This window comes from Odontesthes bonariensis, chromosome 22 (genome assembly GCF_027942865.1).
Source record: "Odontesthes bonariensis isolate fOdoBon6 chromosome 22, fOdoBon6.hap1, whole genome shotgun sequence".
NCBI lineage: Eukaryota > Metazoa > Chordata > Actinopteri > Atheriniformes > Atherinopsidae > Odontesthes > Odontesthes bonariensis.
The window spans coordinates 16,209,753-16,236,077 of record NC_134527.1 but is presented as its reverse complement, the minus strand read 5'-3'; positions in this window follow the sequence as shown (position 1 = coordinate 16,236,077).

Below are 26,325 nucleotides of genomic sequence, written 5' to 3'. Positions count from 1 at the left end.
CTGGGTATTTTAACATACTGTGGCTTCTGGGCTTTGGATTTCACCTCTATCTTACTGGTCCTGGGGTTACTGATGGGAAGGGTATACAGGTACATAATGTTCCCTGATGGCCATGAAGCTCTGCAAAAATGCAAGCAGCACTGTCAGGCCAACGGAAGCAGGCTATGTCAAGGTTCACAAATAAAAACATTATTAGTCCACATGCAAAAACTGTAAACTCCAATGTGTCATTTTTCTAGATTGTAGGGGTCACACGTATTGTTTGGGTTTAGCATGCCTTGCCCTTTATTAGTTACAAATATCTTAGTCTCAAACAGATTGAGGGTGACATAAAAAAAATTAAATACAATTTATTGTTATAACAAATAACAATGCAGTATAAATGTAATGGAACTACTTTGAGCGATTGGAAAGAACTGTACGGGTTGGCAGTTAAAGCTCTTTCCTTGATAGCTACAATGTGAGCTTCCTATTGTAAAATGGAACTCATGTTGAAATTCACACCCTTTCGGAGTTTGCTCTCATTTGAGTAAACAAACTAAGGCTGCAATGCCATTTTATCATTTGCTCCTCCAGACTGTTTTGGCTGTTAAGGTTCTCCAGATGAAACATTCAATTAATGCCATTGAGATTATTTGTTTGCCTTTGCACGCCTTCACACTGTACACGGTAGCTAATAAGTGTATTGCCTAGCAACCATGTCAGTTGGTTTTGGTGTTATTTCTTTCAGTTGTTTGAATATGTTATAAGATCCTCCTTAGAAAGTTTTACATTGCATAGTAACTGGCATATAGCATGACAACTGCCAGAAATCCAAAACATTTTTTGTCTAGATTCAATCATTTCAATGATTATCTTTTATTTTTAGACACCAAGTCCTTAATTATTTTGGACTTTGATATAATTGAGCTGTGCTACACATGAAACAATAACAATCTACAGTAAACAAACCATATGAAATCGCATTCAATCTGACTAAGTAAATCCATGACAGGTCTCGGTGTACAATGAGTGCACAGTAGGGAGGGGGTGGAATATTGCCTTTTTCTTTCATTTCTGTGTACATAAAGTAGCAACTTTACTGCTCACCCTAGTCACAGAGGCAAGGAGAGGCCAGCTGGCTGCCACCCCTTTGGGAGAGCACACGGTTTTGCCATCTGCCATCAAATTCAGCGGGTCTAATGTGTGCCTCTTGCCGCTGCACTAACAGCCAGGGGCCAGTGCTGCTGCCAGTTAATGATAGGATGATGTGGACAAACAGACCGATAGATACTGGCAAAGTTGCATTTCTATGTGTATGCACGTGAAAGGTAATATGCTTTACATTGTTTGTTGCTGAGTTTTTAAATACATCCCTTATTCAATTCAGACTTGAAGTCTGCTAAAACTGAAAAATAGCAAAATGCCATTTCACCTATGTGATAAGCTCGTAGTGGTGACTGTTAGTCTTGCAGCAGAAAGAAAGAGTTCCTCCAACTTACTTAAAGCCAACAAATTCTTAATTATGTCATCATCCACCCCCATCAATAAGCATCTTTTGATTAACATTGCATGTTTAACACATGTTAAGGTGCCATCGACATAACGAGATGTTGCTTAGAAACTGAGACAAAACAGTATGACAAGCTAAAAGCGCCCATAAATCCCTGCAAATGAGGTGTGCAGTCTTTTAGAAGGCATATTTCTTGTTAGTTAGTCATACAAAAACAAATCCTGGTTTAGTAATACACAGACTTAAATTGCCTTCACATGTCACCTTGTCTTCTGTTATGAACAAAACAGAAAGATTCAGGTCACACTTTTAACAGCAAACTTATTTGAAAACAATAAGAATAAATAGATGAATAGCAGCAAAACAAATAACACAATGAAGATTAAAAATGTTGATACCTAACTTTAGGCCCAACAAATAGGTCATACATTCTTACATCACATTAAAAAACTGAACTACCTTAATTCAAACTGAATCCTTGCCCTTTTTGGAGTTTTTTAAACTGAAGAAATGGTGTAAGTCAGTGGAGGGGGGGTCTCAAAGTTTGCTCATTCCAGAAGAGTTTTCCATAGCCAAATATGCACAGACGGCTCTCCTGCCCAAAACAAAGAGATTATCAGTATGAATTATGAGGCAGGAATACAGAGAGGCTGTACAATCTGGCAAGAACACCAATACTTCACATAGCAAGTACTTGTTTGCTGCTGTATAAAGATAATACTTAATACAAACAATAAAACAAATCTACAACAGTTATCAACAGAATTGAAGAAAAAAAGAACAATCTCTGATTAGATATTTGCTTATGGCACTAACTATACTCTGACATATACAACTGAGACTCTTTCAGCATGGAATGAATTTTACTGTAATACCACTGGGACTTGAGTCATTGTAATGTACAGTCTGCCCTGAAGCCAACAGAAGAAGAAGTGCTAGCCTGTACTGGCAGTAGTTGGAGCATAGAGATGGAGACCATAAAGACGAGTAGAAGTTTGTGAAAAGCATAGTAATTGCAACAATGTTGCAAGGTTCGAACAAAAGCAAACATTTCCCTCCCCAGTGTTATTAATCAATGCTTTTGTGTTGATGTGATGTGATGTGTAATGTGTTATTCATATTAGTAATGCAATTTTTTTTTCTTCAGGTGAATTAGAATAAAAGCAGACTGGTTTATTTTTCTTAGTGACTCAGATTCTGTCAACACTGTTAGCTCTTGGCTTATTAGTCTAAAATTCAAAATTGTATGGTAAGCACTGAAGTGACATTTTTGACTGCCAATTTTAAACTTAATAAACATGGTATGTTAGTTATACATACAGCTGTACTCACACGAGAACCAGAGCAAATGCACCCTCTTTTATATATATCCAATCATTAGAAATGCTAATTCATGCTTTAGTGTCATCATGCTTGGACTACGGTAACTCTCTTTATTTCTGTCAAAGCCAAGACTCAGTTATCCATTTACAGTTTGTCTAAAACTCAGCTGCCAGACAGCTTCAATACCTTATATTGTTTTCATATCCCCCAGGTTCAGGATTCTGCTTAGTGTTTTACATTCCTTCACTATCTTCCGAGAGTGGACCAGCCATTGAAGCACTACGAGTGCACAAGACAATCGGGCAGATAAACCACAAAACATTAAAATAGGTGTCACACACTGATGGTCGGTCAAGAGTCTACTGTGTTGGTTGTTAATGCAGAGGCTACCCATGTGTCATGTCAGTACTATGCCCCAAAAGTGGAGAGCTGTTGGTGGTACTGTGAGTGCATTGGCCTATTAAGCCAATAAACCATGCAGTATTAGAATAGGTGTCACATACTGAGGCCTGGTCAAAAGAATGTTGTATCAGTTTTCAAAGTAGAGTGTACCCCTTGTGTCATTTTAGAAGGAGGAAGGTTTCCAAAGCTAGAAACTTACCGTCACAAGGCAACAGAGATAATCTGTGTTTTCTCTAGCTTAATCCCTAAGCACGTTTCCCTAACTTTAACCAGGTACTTTAAATCCTTTTCCTTAACCTCATACTGTTAATCCTTCCTCCTAACCCAGTGCTTTCATTAGCTAACCGTAATCAAGTGCTTTTAATTCCTAACCCCTAATTAAGTAGAACCACATTACTTTTCATGCATCACAAACAGAACAATAGTAGAGCAAAGGAAGTCTAATTATAGACAGGTAAAAAAAAAAAAGTAAAACTTTGGTCTAATGGTTGGACTCAACCACAAGTCACCTATTATAGGGGCTGACCACTGACAGGATCTTATTCTTGCCTCAGTTCCCTGTTTTGTTTTATGTTTCAAAGGCTCTTTTGTTTTCTATTCTATTCTCTACATTAAACATTTTAACTGGGGTTTTAAAGGCTACAACATAAATTAAACAAATCTCTAGCTATACTTTAGAAAATGTAAATTGTGGGGTGGGGGCAATAGCATTTTCTTCTTGTCTTTTATAAATTGCCAACATCCAGTTTTGCAGCTGTGGAGCTTTTAAGCCTCATCTGTCTCGTATTTGCTCTGCATGTTTACTTCATGAAGACTTTGAGCAGATCTAATAAATCCCTGTAGGCACCTATCGATACTTTTTTTTTTCCTGGCATGTTATTCATAAAAATCTATAAGCTGAATGTAGTGCGTGTGTTTCAACGAATATTGATGACCTTCTGTTCAATTGTGGCCCCAAAAAAATCCATTAATGGAGCTTGGAAATCCATACAGGAGAGGACTGGAAAATAAACTTTAAACTTTGTGTCCTCTGATAACTCAAACTTTTTATAACACATAAAATTTTAGGAGAAATACAATGATGTGTAATGTTTTAAAAACAACGCTGTGTGCTTTGGCTAGTTTTAAGTAAAGGGTATGGATGAGATGGACTGAAAACTGAACACAAAAATAAATTAATAAAATTAAAGAAATAAAAAAATGTGAACCTTACAGAAATGCACAAAAAGATGGTTTGGTTTTAATTGCCAATGAAAACCTATCAAGGAGCGTCTCCTTGTGTTATTAATTTATTTGTGTGACTTGCTGATTAATATGTTTCTAATTTTTTAACAGCCTTACATATGCACTTTAATCAGTAATCGCTATCTCACGGCAGACTATCATGATTTAAATTATGGACATTGAGAAAATTGTCAAAATCACTTCACCACAAACAGATTCTCAAACCAACCCCACCTACTTTCCTCCAACATTTTTATTTACACAGATCTCCTTTTAAGAGATATGACACCAAACCTAGGGGATACACCCAACTCAGGCAGCAATGGAGACTGAAGTTCATGCAAAGCTGTCACGACTGAGTAAAAGTAGGGCAGGGATTCATCAACATTTATATCATACTTTTAGCCGAGCAAAGATGAGCATGACAGATTCATTGTTCAAAGTGAGGAGTTAATTGCATAATCTATGTTACCAAAAAAGGTCACCAAGTATAGTGACCTCTTTGGGTTTTTTTTTACCGTCAACAATAAAAACTTGTTTCATCACACATCTGGAGGTCAACATCTTCCTTGCTAATACTATTTTTTTTGTGCATATATATATATATTAATATTTTACACTGTATAACTATCCTCTCCATCTATGTCCAACCTTAATCCTTTGCTTTACACTTCCTCTGTGCATTCAGCCTCCTCTCAATCTGTTTTGATCCAATTCTTAACAACCTTGTGCATGTCTGTAAGTAAGAGTGAATCACCCTGGGGGCTCTCATCAAACGGCTGCCAGAAAGACAAAGAGGCTTGGCGGCTCTGTGCTAACTGCCAATGTCCTTAAAGGGGACTTGCTGGCAATGCTGCCTTTGATCAGTCCACAATGACGGTATTTCCAACCACACTGGGACTGTTGGACGGCTATCTTGGTATTATCACAGAATTCTAACTAAACAATAAGGTTCAAACAGCATGTATTAAAAACATCTAATGTCCTGTATCTTATGTTTACACTTTTAAAGACACCCTAAGGAAACTTCAGCTTTATCATTCATTTAAAATTCTGGTCTGAATTTGGTAAGAATATTGCAAATTATTATCTGAATGAATGACTTTTTAGTTTTAGTTTTACCCCACTGGAGTATCGAAAATTGGTAATGAAGTACACTAGTGTTGTGTCTGTAGGGGATGTTCAGAAACTATACAGGGGTTGGAGTGAGGGTCCTCCTACCTCATGCAGAGTAGTAGGATAAGGTTTTGATATGGCAAGGTCAGGCCAAAGTGTAGTCCGCCTGCTGTGGAAGCACAAGGACGAGGGCAGCCTTGCAGAGCTGAGCCAGTGCAGCGTCAGTCAAGCTGTGCCCCAACACAACTTCTATCCCTTCCTTTACTTTCCTTCTGAGCTTCCTTCTAGATGCCAATCTCGAAAGGACGAGCAGAGGGTGGGAATGGTGCTGTGTCCCTCCCCTCCATCTGGTGCCGCATGCCCCTGTCAGGATGTCCGCCTGCACATAGTAATGAAGGGTGTCATCAAGGTTACTGCAGGCTGGAATGGTGCCTACTCTGTCTCTCTCCCTCTCCCTCTGCATCCTTCATCCTCTTCTCTTGTAGCCCATATTGTCTGTCTATGTGATGACTCAGTGATTGATGATCAGCATACATGTACTTTCAAAGGTTTGGGTTTAGTCATTAGTATCTCATTCTACTTGCTAGCAACGGACCTTTGAGGATATCTTAAACCTATGATAGAAAAAAAGTATGTATAAATTGTATATTTTTCATAGTTTATTATGGGAGAGTTTATTTCAGGCAACATAAGGCAACCTCAAATCTTTCAACCCTGTTTAAATTTGTTATCTAGGATAGGTGATAGGTAATAGTAAGGACTCCTGTTATGAGTTACTAATCATTACAAGGCTTAATGCTTAATAGTATCATAGCTCTCAGTATGGTTTGGGAGGCAGAGTCCAATTCTACTTTTATGACTAGGTTTCAAACCTGCCTCATGGGTAAAACTTAGTTGGTTCCGGAAGTGGTGTCCCCGAATCATCCGTTCAGCGATGCTGTGTCACGACCCAGCTTAGTGGGCCGTGACAAAAAGTGGGAAAGGATACGCAAAGGCAGCCAATATAATTTATTGTATAAAAATGTTGGTTATATTATAACCAAATAAGATCAACCAAAAGAATGCATGGCAGGGGCCTTGGCCTTTTATAGCCCAGATGCACTGGGCCTGGGTGCTCTGGAAAAAAGAGCCACCCACTTAGATCCACCTATGGACAGTCTGTTCTTAGAATAGCATCAGAATAACTGGGGCCGTCATAGGTGTTATACCCAAAGTCTGTTGGATGACAATCTATAATGCACTCGGAGTGTAGTTCAGGCCTCTTCACAAGAGCTACTTTTTGCTGATATGCTATTGCTGGCACAACTAATGTCCTCCAGAGTTTGTTTTTTGTTGTTCCCACTGTCTCTTTCTCTCACTTGTTATGCTCTTCTCTTTTGCTGCCCCTTTGTTTGTCTCTTAAACTGATCTATTTGGGGCTCTGAGAATTGCCCATCTTATTAGTTCAGTTATTCAAAAATCATTCATCCTTCCTTAGAATATTGGATTATAGAAGACCCTAAGATATCATGACTATTTTTTACTTTTTGACAAACATAGTTTGTGCTGTGAAGATTCAAGAGCTTTTATCGTGATGTTAGAAACGTGATATTTTTTTAAACACTGTGGAAAATTATCCTATCAAATGTCAAAGCATCTTGAGGGAGAATCTATTATCAGCCTTCAGTATTTATGATAAAAGACTATTTTCTTTCATTCGATATTAACATTTACACATAGTGCTTTGCCATGGATGAACTGATCTCTGTGTGTCTGACCACCGAATAAGATGCCATCAGTGGCATCGCTGAGCCATGGATCTCAGTGACATTAATTTTCCAGTGTCAGTGCTGATGTATGGGGCCTCTGGATGAACATGGTGGGGAGGGCATGCTAACCTTGTGGGAAACTGTGAAGGGTCAAGCCTAACCCATCTCAGAATATGTGCAGAGGAAGGGATGAGAAATGCATCATAACCCAGTAGAATCATTGCAGTCTTTAACTGTTTCCTCTTTCTCCAGAATGCATTGATCAGCCACAACATCATGACCATCCTCCTAATATTGGGTAGGTCTCCTCCTTTTTTCCAACAAAACAGCCCTGACCCATTGGGACTTGCTCTCTAATATAATGCTGAAGGCATCCTGTGGTATCTGGCACTAGGCCATTAATAGAAGATCCTTTAAGTCCTGTAAGTTACGAGATGGCGCCTCCAGGAATCACATTTGTTTGTCGAGAATATCCAACAGATGCTCATTTGGATTGAGATCGGTTGAATTTGAAGTCCAAATCAACATCTCAAGTTTGTGTTCCTCAAACCATTGAAGGGTATATTACCCCACTGAAAGAGGTCACTCCCATCAGGAAATACCATTTCATGAAGGGGTGTACTTTGTTAGAAACAATGTTAGGTGGAACTTGTTAAAATAACATCCACATAAATGCAGAACCCAAGATTTTTCAACAGAACAAGGCCAACTTGTCTTTATTCCTTCGTGCATCCTGATTGTGTATCTATCACATTTAAGCAATGCACACAGACCACAGGGTGTGAAATAGAATGATCTTCCTCAGACCAGACCACCTTCTTCTATGTCTCCATGTATCAATTCTAATGCTCATGTTTTTTTGTTGGCGCTTTTGGCAACAACGGCCATCATGGGCTCCCTAATCCATCAACGTAATCCCATAAGCAAGAAACTGTGAAGCACTGAGCATTGTATCATCTTTCTAAAGGAACCAGCATTAACTTTTTTAGTAATTTTAGCAATCAAAGCTTTTCTATTGCACTGGACAACATGGCAAAGCCTTCACTCCCCATATGCATCAATAAGCCTCGGCCGCCATGACTCTGTTGTGAATTCACCAGTTTTGCTTCCGAAGGGTACTTTAGGTAGGTCCCAATGATAGCGCATCAAGAACGTCCCCTAAATGCTGCTGTTGTGGCAATACTGTCCCAACCATCTAACTATCACAATATGTCTTTTGTGAAAGTTGCTTAAATCTTTATGCTTGCTCATTTAAAAAAAAATGTATTCTATTTATTTATTTATATATTTTTCTGCTTCCATTGCATCAACTTCAAGGAGATAATCTTCAATTGTGCCTATTATATCTCACCCATTGCAAGGTTCCATTGTAATGAGATGATTACTGTTTTTCAATGCACTTTCCGGTAGTCATGAAGCTATGTCTAATCACTGCATGTCACTTGTTTAAACTAAGATATTATATTCAAATTTTGTATGCCATATAATATATAATAGGTCATATTTATTCATCAGTTTGTCATTTATGAACTCCTTACCTTAATTGCATTAAATTAAACGTATCATTTAGAGGACAATTTTAGAAAAAGAATAAAATTGCAGCATATATTCAAATTAAAGCCCGTCATTTCAGCCTTGCATTCCTGAAAAAGCTGTATGATAGAACTGAATTGGTTTTCTGATTCTAACATGGCGGTGAATAAAAGGTTTTTGAAGTTTATCTCTTTGTGCTATCTGCTTCCCCCCCCTTGGCCGAGAATCAGGATACAATTCAAAAGAGTAGAAAAGAGGATCAAATGCTCACTACAGATCCTGGGAATGAGGGCATGACACTGCACCCCTAAATCGTTTTGTGCGGCATAATGTCTCTGTGAATCATGATAGACTCTATAGCCACACACCTGAAATAGCACTCTTGTGAGAGGGGAAAAATGAAGAGAAAAAGGTTGGTTGCGACCATTGCTGCTCAACTTTGTCAGACAGCAAAGGGAATACACCTCTGCAAAGCTTTTATAGAGCCATTATTGTCATAGGGGGATCTGACATAAGGTATTCATGGGAATACGTAAGAAAATAATTTGACAGCCTACTGTAGCTGTACAGTGCCGAGGCACATAATGCTCTAATGGTGCCAGGAAATACACGTTGCTTTGTCAGTAATCCTAACAGAACTACTGTTTTCAAAGAAAACAGATCAAAGATGTAGGCGGTGTAGCTTTACCTTTAGCTAATGTATTATGTATCATTTTGACAGAAATAGAACTACTTGTGATACCATTTTTGCGATGTGGTACTTATTTTTTCGTTTAACAAGTGATAGCTCTTAAAGCAACTAATTTTATTTGTATAAATTCACATAAATTTTCACTGCTCTATCTTCAGAAGACAATCTTTAGGAAAGTAAAATAATTTACAATATTAATCCCATTGATGAATGTGTTTTATCAGAAACCTTTAATACTTTAATAGGATATACAGTTACATAATTTACAAATTACTATAATAGTCGTACTTGTTTCAAATAAACATCCTAGATCAACCTACTAGTAGGTTCTAACGGATTCGTTCTCCAAGAAGTAGTTTAAGTCTGCAGACTGTTACGCAATACAATAATCCGTCACATCCATCCATGTAGCTTACTTCCACTGCCTGGCAGAATAAAAAACTGGTTCCTCTTGCTCACCCCACTTAAATTTAATCAAGTACTGGACCCTTGTAAAATGTGATAAACTGACAACATAGATGGAAGATATGGCAGAACAATAGTTACAGTGGCCACTTGATTGCTTCGAAAAAGACCAAATGTATTATTCAAACTTGGTATGTTCTTTGTAGAATTGTACAATTCCTTTGTTAAACATTGAGGTCTGAAGTTCAATATTGGATTGACTGAGAAAGTTAGTTTTTGTTAAACAGTTAAAACCCCCTGATCTTGTAGTGTATACCTCAGTTTTTCTTGGCTGCTGTGATCTCGCATGTGAAGGGATCTTTTGATCCTTTTGCTTTCTCGGACTGAGCTTCACCAGAAAAAAGGGTCACGGCACTGATCTTATCGTGTGTTATCACTTTGAGTAATGAATACTGCAATGGCATAATGGCACTGAGGTCACTGATTACTGGTGCGTTGATTTTCGTCAAGAAAACAGCTTCTCTCCAGGTACACATAATGTATTTGAATAAAATGAAAGAAGTAAAGTAAAAAGATTACACAGACAGGTTTTGTTTATTGAGGAATTTGACAAAACAAAATAGCCTTCAAACTCAGCTTAAGAGTAATGCACCCGATCAGAAACTACCCAGTTATCTAAGACACTCATGTTCATGTCACCATACTCATGCTCAGCTCTCAAAACCATGATGTAGTACCTACAAATGCTACACAAAGTTCAGAGACAGTCAACATAGTGATGATACATGGCAGATATATAAAGTTAGTTTGGTCTATGTCAAAAGAAAAAAAAAAAAACATTTCCATGGGTCAAAGGAAAATATTAATGGACGTGGAAGAGCTCTGTGGCTTTTAAATCTATGGCCTAATGGACTGTATTGACCACATTAATAAAACAGGATATGTGTTTCTAATGTCCTCTCTGTGGTGCATTAGGCTTTGCTTGGACTATGGTTCCATTTGTTTGTCCGGAAGGCAGCGTGGAGCAAGCATAGATCTGAGTCCAAAACTCATTTGATCTCTAGCACAGCCCAGTCAGAGACTCTCCAAATATCCCATACAGTCTTGTTATAGAAACAGGAAGATAAAAGGCAAATGGTGTAAACAGCACTGAGAGGTTCCAAATTTTTATTACTGTTATTTTACCTGACCCCTTCACTTTCTGGACATGCTTACTGTCTTCTCTCTCCCTGTTTTTGGAAAAAGACAGAACCCAAGAGTAATTTTGTAATTTGACAGCTAAACAGAGCCATACAATATTTTTCTGATAAATGTGTTCACAAATGTTCACACTAACTTTACCCAATTAAAACAATGTTTACAGATATACTGTGAATAAATGTCTTAATAAAGAAGAAGACCAAGCTTAATTGTGCATGGTGTGTTAAAGTGGCCATGCCCATTCACATGAATGGGCAATTTTACTGGAACAGGAAAATATTGTCTGGAAAGAATGTAATATCCCAGATTTTTATCTACACTGATATCCCATAATGGAAGGTAGTGTTTCTGCCACTTTGTTCTGAACCTTAATATCTCAGTCGGCACTGGATGACAATGTCCTTTGACATTGGTGATCCACTAACAGTGCAACCAGCTGCTTAAATTGTTAACTTTTGATGTTGACCTGTTAAATAAAATTTAAAAAAAGGAAATATTATTTGTAAAATAACAAAAGACCGTGTTTCACTAATTTAACAAAAAAATGAATGAAATGAGTTGAAAACTTTTTTTTTTTTTTTTTTTTCAAATGCAGAGCTCAGGCACAAATTTGCTCATGACAATTAGAAGTGGCATATTACAAAGCAACTGAATAAAGTACTTAGATCCCTTTTAACGCTGCTTCTCCCGTGTATTTTAGCCTTTAAGCATTACTTGTACTCCACATCCAGCTGATGACCTGCTCCTCACTACCTGCGTCATCAACCTTGTCATCGATTATTCGCATATTGCAACCATTAAGCCATCAAGCTTTTTTCCAATCGGTTCAGTTCTTTGTGACTTTCCGTTCTTCGATCTTATCTGTCTGTGGTTTTCACAGTACCTCCCCTTTAGTTTGAACTACCTTTCCCAGTGGATACTTCTGCATCTTGGCAAACTCTGATTTAAAACTAAAGCTTTCAAAAACTTGAATTCAAACATCCAGAACTAAAGATTTGTAGCTATCCCGTGTTGAGAGAAAAACAAAATCAAACTCATGTACTCATGGTAGCTGGATATCTATTTCTTTTGTCTGATGTATGGAAAATATAGACTTTACATTTTCCATTTCTTCAAAAGATGACCTTTTAACTTTTTAAACCAATCAGCCGCAAACTCAAAGTTGTGCTCCGTCCCTTTTTTTTCTTTTCTAACCCTTGAGCATTGTAAGCATTTTGGAGTAGAAATTCATTGCTTTGCTAATTCATTTTTTGCAAACCTGCTGGAGCCCCTAGCAGCCATTATCTGCCAACAGGATTTTGATTAACTGGACATGAATACACTATTTTTTTGGAGTTACTGTTTGGGGCTTATAAACATTAGCGTCCTAATTAAAAAAGAACAATGCCACACATATCATGTCAGCAGTAATCTGCATCTTGCATGGCTATCAGTGGGGAAATATGGAAAGTCAAACACTTGAATTGCGGTTAAAATACAGGTAAAGTGATTGCTGAGATTTTATTAATCGATTTAGATTAAGATTGAACAGAAAATCTCTGTTCCGCTTGAAAGTGGGCCCATGTTCTAAAATGAATATCGTTTTTAATAAAAAAAAAACTTTTAACATACATTTTTCTCATAATGTTGAAAAGTTAATGAGAAGATCTGATTCTGTGTGATACAACAGACTGGAATAAATGGATCTTCACTCTAAGCACTCTGGATAAAGATTATGTGCACTCCATTTCACACTACATGGCCTATTTCTCTGGAGCTTGTAAATGAAATTTGTCGTTATGCAGACATACTGCCTGCACATCCTATTTATTTCATATTAAATCAATTAGATAAATATTGTGTCAACAAATGCCAGGTCCAACAGCTCTACAAACCATTGAGCTTGTGAAAGCCTACACTGATTTTGTTGCTGTATACAGAGGGCATATCATTGACCAAATAGATCAATAAACAACTGTGGTTATACTGTGGGTTGGCCCACTTTTTCGTGTTTTTTTTTTTAGTGTTCATCCTAAAGTAGTTTAAATTTGAAGCATATTAAATTCTTTTCACAGAGAAACTGCTAATCACATAACTCAGCCTCTGAGAGGTAGGAGCTGTTTGTCATAACAAAAAGTCACGGACACAGTAGGTAGTACTTTCCTTAGGGAGATGTCAAACAGATGAAAGAAAAGGGAAAGATTCCTGCCTGTACCAAATAAGATATCCATCGTTTGACACCTCAAGTAGAGGCCGGTTTACAAAGCCTAGTAAGAAATTCTCAGTGTTACACAATCTGACGATCTAAGTTTCTTTATAAGCTAAGATACAAACATGAATAAATAAACATTTTTGTATATTTGAGACAACTATAATTATTATATATATTTGAGACAACACTGTTAATCAAAGCCACCTGACAAGAAAGGATAGAGACTGCTTTTCTGGGATGTCAGTATGAAAATAGAGAAGGCAAGTATATCAATTCAAGCTGGATGACAAAGTTGCTCTTTTTCTTGACGTGAGAATTGTAGTCCCTTGGATTTGACCACTCTCAATCGCATGGCAAGGTTGGTGTCGATAGATAATCTGGTACTTCAACCTGGTCTAATAAAATTGTATAATTCTAAAATGTCAAGTCATGTTGAATGCTAATACCATACATATTTTCTTAGTTTGCATGACATTTCACACCATATGCTGTAAAGGAATGACACCCTGCCCTGTATTTTTACCTAACCATAAACAGCCCCCCGGTCTTTATCTCTAACTATGACCCCCCCTTACACCTTGAGGTCATCCTGCCTTTTGCTGTACCTAGGAAGTGTCTTGTCAAAAGTCTAGTGTGTGCTAGTGTGAGTTCTCAGGTTGGACTTTTAATGCTCCTTTTAACACTATAACTTGCTTCAAGGGTTATCGATAGTGATTTGTGTCTAAAATACGTTTGCATGATTGGTCATGACCAGTCTCAAATAACGCATTCCCTGTGGAAAAGAGGGGTGGATTGGAGTTTAGTGACTCACCCTTTCCATCCCACCCCACACCCCTTGAAAGTGGCTGCAAGAAAAAGAAGTGTAAAGCCAGAGCTGCAAAATGAGCAAATTGACTGTCTCTCTGAGGTATTTTGACCGTAGCATGTCACATACATTTATTTAAGAACTGGCAAAATTATGTTAACTTGTAAAAAAAAAGGATAATGTCTTCTTTAAATAGTGTCAAGCAATAACAGTAGGCTACAGTACTATATATATTTTTTCATATTACAGATTTTAAAGAAAGCTAAGGTTGCCTGGTAACTGGCTAATCTTTAAAAAAATCTTCACTTGTCCAGGTTTAGTTGTTGATTTTTGTTCATACATAATCACATGTAATCAAATTTCCCTTTCTCCAATATACAGGGTTGCACAGTACTGCCTATGAGAGGAGATTTTCTTATTCATACAAGAAAACCAACCTCCAACAACATTTGCTGAGCCTCTACGAAAAGTATAATTCAGTTTAGATGAGTCTGTCAAAGGTTACATTTAATTTAACCTTGTTTAATTAAAATTCAGAGAAACAGTAAAATAGGTTTCTATGATCTCTGACTGATCCAAAACCAGATAAAGTAACCTTGCAAATGGTCTTTGTCAGTACTACTCTGACGAGGATAGGCAATTACATGTAAGGTTCACCCTTTGAAGGTGAGCTTTTGAGGATGATATCTTTTACTCTGACATCAGACATCAGTCTTGCGAATCTGTATGGACCTTCCACAGGATGTTAATACAACTGACTGCAGATATCCCCCACACTACTTCATAGACTATTTTCTTTTTTCTTCTCGAGATAGCTGCTTAGCCTTGGTTCTCTTGAATTATTTAAATGTGTTTTCTGCAATGATAGTTCTTTGACAATGACAACTGATAAGATTTAGTAATATCCCATTCAGCACTTTGTATTTACATACAAAAAAGTTGCTGCTGACCTCATTTTAGAACGATCGTGTGCCAGTGTTGTTCAGAGATGTATTTCATGTAAGGTTTCCTCTCTTTTCCTGAATACACTCTACACTTTGCCTACATTCATCTTGATTTTAAAGCATAAGTCCCCCCCCAACAGCCAAAGCTTCAGCTGAGTCCAATCTTCCATGTAATTTTGTTTGGCCCGCCACAGGCCACAACATAATTTGACACAACTGAGCCTTGCCTCTTGCCGGGTCTGAGAATATTGTGACCTTTCATTATAAAACCCCTGTGAATCCAGTTCATTGTCATAGCTCAAGGATTTGGAAGGATGTGTAGTAGATTGGTTTGGGAGAAGGCTAAAGGGAAACACTTTTCCTAATGCTGGCACACTAGAGCAACACTAAAGCAAGTACTCTCTCTCGATGAGATTGATTCAGGAGCCAGTGCTTCATACTCTTTCAGAGCAAAATTTATGCATTTCTGTCTGATTATGTGCCAGTATATTGTTAGCTCTATTTATAGCTCGACATGCATACTGTTTCCGATTATATCTATCCTGTTTTCATGTATAGACCAATTTGTCTATTTATGGAAAATGTGGAATTTAAAAGTGGACATGGAACAAATACAAGAAGATGAAGTCTTGGTCTCAAACAAAATGTTTGGTACTTACTGTGATTTATCTACCTCTGTGGTCTTCTACACACAACAATATTAATATATTCAATTATATTGAATCCCATAGAAGGGCACTGAAATATTATCTTTAAACCTAACCCTTATATCCTTCCACGATTTGTACTCTTCTATCCTTAAGAGGCAGATCTTACGATCCAATGTACAAAAATATAGAAGCCTTTTCAGTATTGTGAATAAAAGTCACCATCTCTATTGATACATCAGCTAGATACATAGACTGAAGGTGGAGACATGAAGAGCAGCACTTGCTGCCCATATGCCCTGCCAGTTATCATATACCCTGCTGCTATAATAACCAGGCCAAAGGAGGGGGTAGAAGCCACTGATGTAAAGACAAGAAAACTCCTCCCAATGCACAAAGTACAAGTTCCTGCGCAGCATGTGCAACTAACAGATTGAAGAATTGGCTGATATTGAAAAGTCCTATCAGTGGCTAGAAAAGGCTTGTCTGAAAGACAGCATGAAGGCACGACTCATGGAAAGTACAAGAACAGACCCTGAGCACACGTGACATAGAGGCCAGGGTATACTACACCAGACTGGATCCGAGAAGCAGGTTATGCAAACATGTCTCGGAGACAGTTCAGTACATACTAAAATGGTGTAAGATGCAAGCAGATATTGCATACATGAAGCACAATAACCAAGTGTCTGGAATAAAGGATCATCTCTACTGAGTATGGATTGAAAGTCCCCAAGGCAAAGTGGGAGATATCCCTGAGGGTGGTGGAGAACAACATAGCGAACAGCTGTTTGGACTTCCACATCCAGGCTGATAAACTGGTGATGGGTTACCAACCGAACATTGTGGTGGTTGACAAACTACAGAAGAAGGCAGAAGTGACCGATGTAGCAATCCCAAGTAACAACAAAATAAAGAAGGAAAACAAGAAGCTCAAAAATGCCAAGCGCAGAAAGAGGAAGTTGAGAAGATTTGGGAAGTGAAGGCAACAGTGTTGCCAATTGTAATTGGAGCACTCATGGTCAAGAATCTCAAACTGAGAGAGTGGCTCAAACATATACCAGTAGCAACATCAGATCTCCAGATATCCATAGAAGAGCAGTCTACATAGACCCCTCAAGCTCCCAGGTCTCTGGTAGATGATCTGAGGGGATTACCACCCACAAGGAGATGCTTGTTTCTTAATTTATCTGAGCTTATATCATTTAATTATATACCATTAAGAGCTGTGATTGAAGTCTTCTTAAGCTTTCATTTCAACCCTTAAGTCATCAATGCATTTTGAATAATTCAGAAGGTCTATACTCATTGCATCCAATTACACTATACTTGAAATTGAGAGAAAGTGAAAGACTCAGGCTTAACTTTGTGGTAACTGTGCTTTTATTGCGTTACATATCTGCAAATAAAAGACTAAAGCACTATGACATTAACATGCCTCAACTCTAATTAGTGCAATTTCCCATTTGTGTTGGCAAGAATGATGAGCCAGACATGATAATGACATGGGCATGTCCAACCGACAATCTTAACATTGGTGTGAAAATCTGTTCTCTCTGTAAATACTGGCTATATAATAATATCTGATGAAAATAGAATCACTTATTGTCTCCTAAAAGCGCTAATGTGCCTGTTGTTAAGGTTTATTTAATTTGGTGAGACATACTTGTGCAAGGAGAAGGGGCAGAAACATTGTCCCTACATTAATATATATCCTGACAAACTGTAGTTCAAATTTGTCGTCTGTAGAGGACATTTATAAACTTGACTATATCTCACCCCCTGCACACTACCAAAGTAACTCCTTTTGTACTCTAAAGAGGACATTCATGATTTTATTTTGATACCAAATAAGTAGCGGTGGGCCTTTGGGAACCTCTTTATCTTCAAAGAAAATGGTGGACATCACCCCAAGGACATTTTATGGAAAGACAACAAGTAAGTTCAAATTAATTGTCATTAAGCTATTTATGTATCAAAGTGTTGTTGTTTAATTATACATGAATCTCTTTAGAAGACGTTAAGTCATTTTCTAAAATAATTTAACAATATTTTCTTGAAAAACTTTACTAAAAATGTCCTCTGGAGTGGACATTTTATTGTTATTTTATCCATTTTGTTCTGTATTTTTTCAACTAAGATGGAGGGGATTCACTGGCAGAAATAAATTTACTTCAGGTTGTTTCAGTAAACTCAGATATTGAGTTGTCTGATGAGGAAGGTCAAGAAAGTTTAGCCTAAGTTATCCAAACATTCAGATGTATTGGGCCTCACATAACAGAGTTCAAATAGTGGCATAATAAATGACCATAAATCAGTTCTACAAACTAAGACATTCCTTTAAGATTGTCAATGACCTTGATGTGTCCGATGAGGGTAAAAGCAAAGATTTCCTGTGGAAAGTCAGGCCTCTCCCAGACAAAGTGAGGCAAGGATGTCTAAGCCTGCCAAGAAGAGGGGTGTAGCGATATTTGGCATTTATATATGTATCAAATATAAGGATTTATCAGACGTTCTCACAGTCTCAATAAACCTTAAACCTCGAATGTAGGGCACCACTTTCGAATGAAGGAAAAACACAAAATCTTACGATCCTGGTATGTTAAATTAATGTTTCAATTAATAATCAGTCTCATTTCTCGCTACCTTCGCGAGTCCTCGTTTGGTTGGACAAACATTGCGTAAAGAAAACATACGACACAATCTGTGATCATAACATATATATATATATAGATATATGAACTATTTATTAAAATGATATGACCAAAGACATGAACCTTAAACAAACAGGAGATGCATTGAATATGGGTGATTATATATGACACTTAACGAATGGAAAATAAAAAATATGGGAATGGAGGGATACTGGATTTCTTCAAATAGTTTAGGTTGGCTTACTATTTGAAGCTAAAGACTGACATCTTGGATTTATTTATCATTCTAATAGTGAAAGTCTCAGAACATCCATCTAACCCACTTTAAGGTGAAAAACGGGTCGGCCTTACTTTACTGAAGTTCTGTTTAGTCAGCTCGGAACACGGCAGGTGGTGGCCACGAGGGGTCCGAGTGGGTTTTCTCTGGGTTCTGCTCTCAGGGGCCTTCCTTGGTTATGGATGACTTCAGCGGACTTTTCAGTTGCCTGGACGGTCGCTTCTCTTCACCGGGAAACAGGAACGCTGGTGTCGAGGACTTCACTGTGCAGGATGATTAAACTCGTCCGAGTGTCAGAGTTGGTCGGTTGCTGATTTCTCTGATGAAGTGAACTTACGTTCACAGAAGGTTAACAGAGGTTGCTTGGAGTTGGCTTTCTTGGTAGGAAAAACTGATGATGGCGTGCAACAGCGGAGGTTTAGAACGTGCGACGTAAAAAGGACCTGGATGACGAACAAAACACAGAAAGTGTGTATCTTTAGACTACTTCATTCTGTTTCTATCTTTGTTCGGGTCTTTCTTTCTCGTCTTTCTTTGGGTCCTTGCCATCTTCTTCCTCCCTCCTGTCGTCTTCTGCACCGCTCATACTCTCCGCATCATTGTATTGTCTTTCCGCTCTCTCCTGAGACTCTGGAAAACTCCCAAAACTCTCGTGCACTCTTTAAAGTCTCTTCTCTTCTCCTCTCATCTCTTCCAAATCTCAAATCTTTCCAAATCTCATTTTTCTCAATCTCTGATTTTGGGTTTGCGGGGTCCGTGGTTTGACTCGCGGAGGCGGGGCATGACGTAGGCTTACACTACACTTTCAGCCAATGATATGCCTGAACTGTGGTGACATCTGCCTGGGTGTCTGTGTGAGGTGGTCTGTTCAGCGTCATAGCGTTAAAGAGACTTCCTAAATATAACAAAGAAACTCTTATTTCTCCATTAATTCCGTCTCATAGAACATTTGTCTCGATGATTCTGAAAACACCACAACTTGTTAAGATATGCAGATTAAAGATATAACATAGACTTGTGATATAAAAACATCAAATAACACAACATGATACAGACGATTATGAGTCTCAAAATTCAGATGAATATCTGTAAAGTCGTGACATATGAATAGCGAACCACACAATGTTAATTTTCTGTGTTAACAATGGAGATACCAAACAATAACAAATAGATACCGAAGGGACATCGTTAAAAGTTGTATTGTTGCATATATCTTGTCCAGTTTACTGAGTCCGTGTGTTCAACTATTCAACACTACAGACCACTAGGGGGCAATGTGGTTCCATAGGCGGGTTGGTCATTTTCCAACAAGATCAGTTCTCCGTCAATATTTAAGCCAGAAACGTACAAATTGTCTCTATATGCATCATGTGACTTTGCTGGGAACCTGAAAGAACTTGTACAAAGTTAGCAAACACATTTAATACAGTTTTAAGATTTGGCTAAAAGTGAGTCTTGGTAAAGTCTTATTTAGCCATCTGGTCCCCTTATCTGGGGAAATGGGGGTAGAGTGTCAACTTCGATTTATTGGTCCAGATAAGATAGGTAAGTCTCCCACTTCTCCAAAAGAAGGGTTCTTTGTTAATTTGAGCTTTATGGCAAGTGTCTGTTGCTAATTCCACTCCCAAAAGCTTTCAAAGGGCCGAAGGTCGTTATAAATTAGGCGGTTTTCCGTCTCTCTCTCCTTTGTGTAGAATTTAAGATCTGGTTTTTATCCAGATACATCCCCACAGGAATGCTGGTATCTTCAGAGGCTGAAGGCCTCTTAATCCAACACTGGAACTGTTACAGGGGAGTTGTCCATTGATGAGCAAATAATTCCATTCACTGGTCGCTGCCCTGTTCGCCAGTATGTAAGGGGCAAACCATACCCAACTGGACTGAAAGTGTTTGACAATAAGCCAGTGGTCATGGCATCCTCTGCCTATGGCACTGAGCCTCAGGACACTTGGCAAACCAATGCATGGCTTCAGTATGAGATTGACCGCCAGTTCTTATGTTAAAATATATATTTTCATTGAGTTTGGTTGTCATCGTGGTTTAGTTTCACATGTATACAATTCTAATGTACACTGTAGAGGAAACGTGATATCTTTAAAATAAAAACTTTTTTTTTTTTTAATAATATTTACAATATACTTATTGCCTCCCAAACAATTGGGAAAGATAGTGATATGGCAACAATTTTTGTTCCTGGTAGTCAGGACATCCTGCTGCTTGTTTTATATACAGAATGTCTGACAACACTTTGTCAAATATTTATAATTAGCTGCACTAATCTATTCGACCAGAGGAATCACAAGTCATTTTACTTTCAATACAACATTGATAGTTTATTGTATAACTTTGTTCTTTACTTTGATGTACAACTTTAGCACATATTTGTTTGTGAAAGACTGTCTTGCTGGTGTGTTTTCCTTTCAATGTGCCATTAAAGCTGCCACTCTCACATTGTGAGATGATAAATATTTAGCCAACAATGGGAAATTACATTTGACCTCAGATGTTGCTTGTTGATTTAAAAAACAATCTTCAACATTTATACCTTTATCTTGCATGTGTCCATTCTTGCTTGTGTCAGCTGTATAAGCCACTTCGGTTGACCATGATGTCTCCTCACATGTTCAGATCTGTTGTGCTACAGCAATTCTTCATCAATGTTCTCCAATGTTTCTCTCCTCTCATGAAATGCAAATAATTTCCAGACCATAGATTTGATGGTGCATTTGTATCCAGAGGCCATGATGGTTATGAGCCTGTGCCAAGAGAAGCACACTGGCCTGCCAGACATTTTTATGAACCTAGTTCACAAAATGAAAGTGTTGTTAATATTAATAGGTGCATCACCAGGTCCTGTGTTTAGAGGCTTTGGGGGTGGTGGAGATGTTAAACCTTGTAATCAGACAAACAAAAAGGAAAACAGGATGGCTTAAAAACAGAGCAAAATAAACACAAGTGTATAGTTGATGAACTAGTTAATTAACTTTTATCTCGAGTACATAAATGATCTTTTACTATCAATTGATTTTAGTGATTACCTTTCTAGTGCTGCAATTTGCTATTTAATCATTCACTTCTTAAACTGACCTTACCAGATTTGACTTTGATGACAGTGACTCTCCCTAATACCTCAGCCACTGCATTCCATAAACAGATAGTGGTTTAAATAGGATTTTCTCCTCGGGTGCAGGGCACAATAATCCACTTTGTATCGTTACCTAAGATGACACCCAATTTTCTCAATTTCCCCTAAGTGGTTGGGAATGAACACTTTGCTTAGGTTGCTTTTCAAATCTTGAAACATAAACACTTCCTGTAGAAGTGCATTAAACTTCTAAAGAAGAAAAGCAAAAGTAAGACCAGACTGAAGCTTTATTTTCCACATTCATCCAGCAGAAGCACTCCCCAAAGATCCCCAAACCCAACACTACACTAGATTGTCATACTTTGCACACAAGCATGGAAGAACAAAAAACAATAATAACCATTGATCACAAACAACAACAGCAACATCATACTAGTTATCTTCAGCGTTTTATTTTTACTTACCTCAGTTGCCTTTCTGGCTCAAATTTTGTCCATCCGCCACCTTAATTTCCGTCTCGCACATTCCTTCCTTTCTTGCTGTTTCCTGTTATTTTCTCCTCCACCCACTACATTTACCATTCTCTCTGTCAATCTCACTACGTCCTTCCATCCCATGATTCCTTCTGCTCTTCTCTCTGGTGAAGTGGCTGAGTCATTGCCAGTATCGGCCCAATAATGTCCACTCTATGTGGACTCGCGTTAAAGAAATCTGCCAAAACATCTTGTTTGCTTTTCACACATATGGTTCAAAAAGTGGAAAGTGCGTTTTTTTTCTTTTTTTTTTTTACTCTCCTTTTCTTTTCTTTTTTTAACATTGGCAAGTGTAAGTGTGTGTGTGTGGGGGTCAGAAAAGTGTGGGTGTTCACAAAGTGACTAGCACGCAGACATTTTCCTGTTATTTCCCAAGACAATGGCCCTCATTTATCAAACTTGCGTAAGACGAAAAACGTGCGTAGGTCGTGTGTACGTTCTTTTCTGCGCAAAGGTTGGCATTTATCAAATCCATCGTGAGCGCAGGAAAGATGAAATCGCCACGACAGGTCTGAGGGTGTGTACGCACTTTTCCATTTTGACTTGCGGTGACTGCAATAGCATACATAAACAGCAGCGTCACTAGTGCGTGCCTCATGAGTCGCAACAAATCCCTTGGTTAAAATTACAGATTTATCACTTCAAAGAAGGCCCATGTTTTATTTGACTTCAACATAAATATAAACATAAACGCAAATTAAATAAATTAAACAAGTACAACTCCGTAATTGGAAGAGTGATGGCTCATTATTCAACCGCGCACCCTCACACCGAACAGGAGAGGCGCTTTAACACTGCGCACTGTGGAGAGGTTAGGGCACCTAAAGGGCAGATCTGTCTCTCGGCTGCGGGGGGAACCCTTCTATATACGCCCGAAAAGGTATGCAATATCCATACATTGCCCAAAAAAAGAGTGCCATTTCCAGATGTACATCCAGAGGACCCCGCACCCAGAGATCCCCCCCCCCCCGTTTGTGACATGCTGCGTCGGAGAGCTGCGACCTTTTTTGTGGCCAATTTCACATCGGACCACTTCTTCCTGATCTTATTGGAGAAAAAGTAAAACATCGTTCAATTTTAGATTTCATTTAATCTGGAGTTTATCACATTTTATTGACCATCACAGTAGGGGAAAATACATAACTCGTCCGGTCTGCGATTTACATCGCCAACGCTGTTGACAGCCGTCCCAGCTGTCAACAGCGTTGACAGCGTTTCTTTGCCGCCTTTCGTCTATCCATGTCGCAAATTCTAGAGGTGCGGCCTCTCAACCCCCTTTTGTAGAAGGCGTGATTAGGATAATTACGATGGATTTCGGCCGCCGGATTTATCAACAGCCGCTCGGTCTTACGATGGGATTGGTGTGGTACGCATGTTCTGTAAATCTCACTTGAGCCTCTGCGTACGACGAGTTCTCCGCTCATATCAACGATGCTTTCTACGACGGCTTGATAAATGAGGGCCAATGACTTGAAATCTTTGTAGCCCATTTTCGAGATAAATCAAGACAGGATATATCTCTGTAGGTGCTCAAAGGACATTCGTAATTACCTGACAAAATTTGTATTTTATTGTTCTTTTTATGTGTTATGTGTTTTTATGCTCTACATGGTCAGGCAACAAATGTCTATTTGTTTCTGTTTGACAAGCTCGTCAAAAGGGGCTACACTCTTTTTGTAAAAAGTGTTAATTAATTAATTTCACATATTCAAGTTTTCCTCCTGGGGGCTGCTCTCTGTTTAACCCTGTGATGGACTGGCGACCTGTCCAGGGTGTACCCCGCCTCTCGCCCAATGACAGTTGGGATAGGCTCCAGCCCCTCTCCAACCCTGAGTTGGATTAAGTGGGTATAGAAAAGGGATGGATGGAAATTTCCTTCTGAATTTACAATCGGTTACAATTACATTCGAGTTTATTATGAAGTGTTTAAAACATGAGCAGTTTGAATGGTGGCTAAAGGTTTCTCCAATAGTTTTTTGAAAGTGTGGTGAAAACAAGGATTAAAATGATAAAGTAGAAGAACCTTTATCCATGTGTAGGCAGCAAGACAGCTACAGCTTAAAAAATAATAGCTCTGGGAAAATCTGTGTAGCTTTCCTACTGCACAACAGTTTAATCACATTTTTCATATGATAGGGTAAGTATTAGAGTGAGAGTGGAGAGAAGAAAATGTCTCAAGGACAAAAGCACGATGCATGCTTTGCAGTGTGATGACTGCAGATAGGCCATATCTCCTGGATATCTTTTATTGCCTTTATATTTGCTCCTGTCCTTGGGTTCTTCGTGAATTGGAATTTGTTCCCTCAAAGTAAATTCTCCTAGCACTTGGAAAAATACGCACATTCAAATGCCAAGCAAGACACTTACCTCTGAAGGGGTTTTCCACTAGATGAAGACTGCCAAAGATTTTTTTTTCACAAGACTTACTACTAATGCTGCTAATATTGGGGGGTTTCAGGGTTGCAATGAGTATGCGTGTGTGCACATATATGACTAAAAAATCTGATAAACAAGGCACGATATATGCAGTGTAGCGCCAAGAAACTGAACTGTTGCAGACCGTTATCTACTCTGTTGTTTTCTTTTACTTGTTGCCAACACAACAGGTTAGACACAAGAGTCTGCAGCCGTCTAATTTGATTTCCTTGCCACTGACAGTGCCTGCTAAGCATAATGCTCACTACATGTCTCAACTGTGCAGTGCCTTATCTCCTCTCCTGCCGCAGCAGGATATCAGAACCAGATGTTTAACCCGATTGCTTATTCGAAATTGTATGCGTTTATGTTAGAGACTAGTTTTTAAGCAGGTTGCCTATATCCTTGTATCCTCACAGCCAAAATATGTAGTAAGTAAAATTACATGCTCAGACAATTCTGTCAATAACTTTTATTATGAATGTTGAGGAGAGAAATGTTGGGTGGTCCTTCAAAAACAGTTGCACAGTTGGTGTCCATGGTCGTGTACATTCAGGTAGCGTCTGAAATATATTAACAGTAGCCTGCCCTTATCTCAAAAACAGTTTATTCCTTTAGCAATGCCACTGTCAGACCACTATTTCAAACTGAAAGTCAATGCTTCTTTTAACTATGACCCTTTTTTTTTTTATCTCATCTGCTTTCCAATTGTGAATGGGGATAAAGGTATTCTCTGTGATCCCACTCTCAATCATTCTCTAAATTGTTTTTGTGCCTAAATCAAACAAAGGTTTTACAACATAAAAAAGCTACACCTTTACTATCTATCCTGCTTTTTATGTGGTTTGGTGTGTTATGAGTCACATACAAAGGGTAGAGATGAACACCAGCTGCTTTACTGCTGCTTTATGGGACTAAACCAATGGCAAGGAAAACTGTTGGGTGCCGTCACTTGGCCTGTGATAGGGAACATGCAGGGACATAATAGTTTGCCCCACTGTTAGCTGCAACCACAGAGCAGTGCTCAGGAGGGGTACAGTTCTGTTGTTTACTCCATCTGAGACAGATAAATGGATATTTGAGGGAGTGGATAAATTCGTTACCCTTATAGATTTGTTTCCTAAGCCTGTTGTAACTTGTTCACAGTGGCATTCTAACTATGGTTTGTTTCAACATAGAAACATTCAAACATGTCAAGAAACTAAAACATGCCATCCTCATATTCATGAAAAAGGTGTCGCTTGAGAGTACTCGGACACTACAGTTACTATGTCAAACAGAAAGAAAGAAAGTTCTTCTTCTTTTCGGCAGGGAGCCTTAACTGCGCATGTGCAGCGCCCCCAGCTAAGACGAGAGGATGGAGTTTGCATTGTGAAAGTTTTCAGAGCAACATCTTTGTAAAAAGCACATCACACCTGGGTCATAGGCAGAGTCTGTCAGCAGCAAAAAACTCAACTTCAAATGTGAAGAGGCACCTGCAGTCTAAACCCAGCTCCACAGTTCTGATGATGCTAAATCACCAGCTAGCTTTTACCTTGGCTGAAACTGTCATTGTGTAGTAAATTAATGAGCATTTTGCTGGTTATTCAGTGTATATATTAGCAATAACCATTACAGAGTAACTATCTTTCTGTGGTATC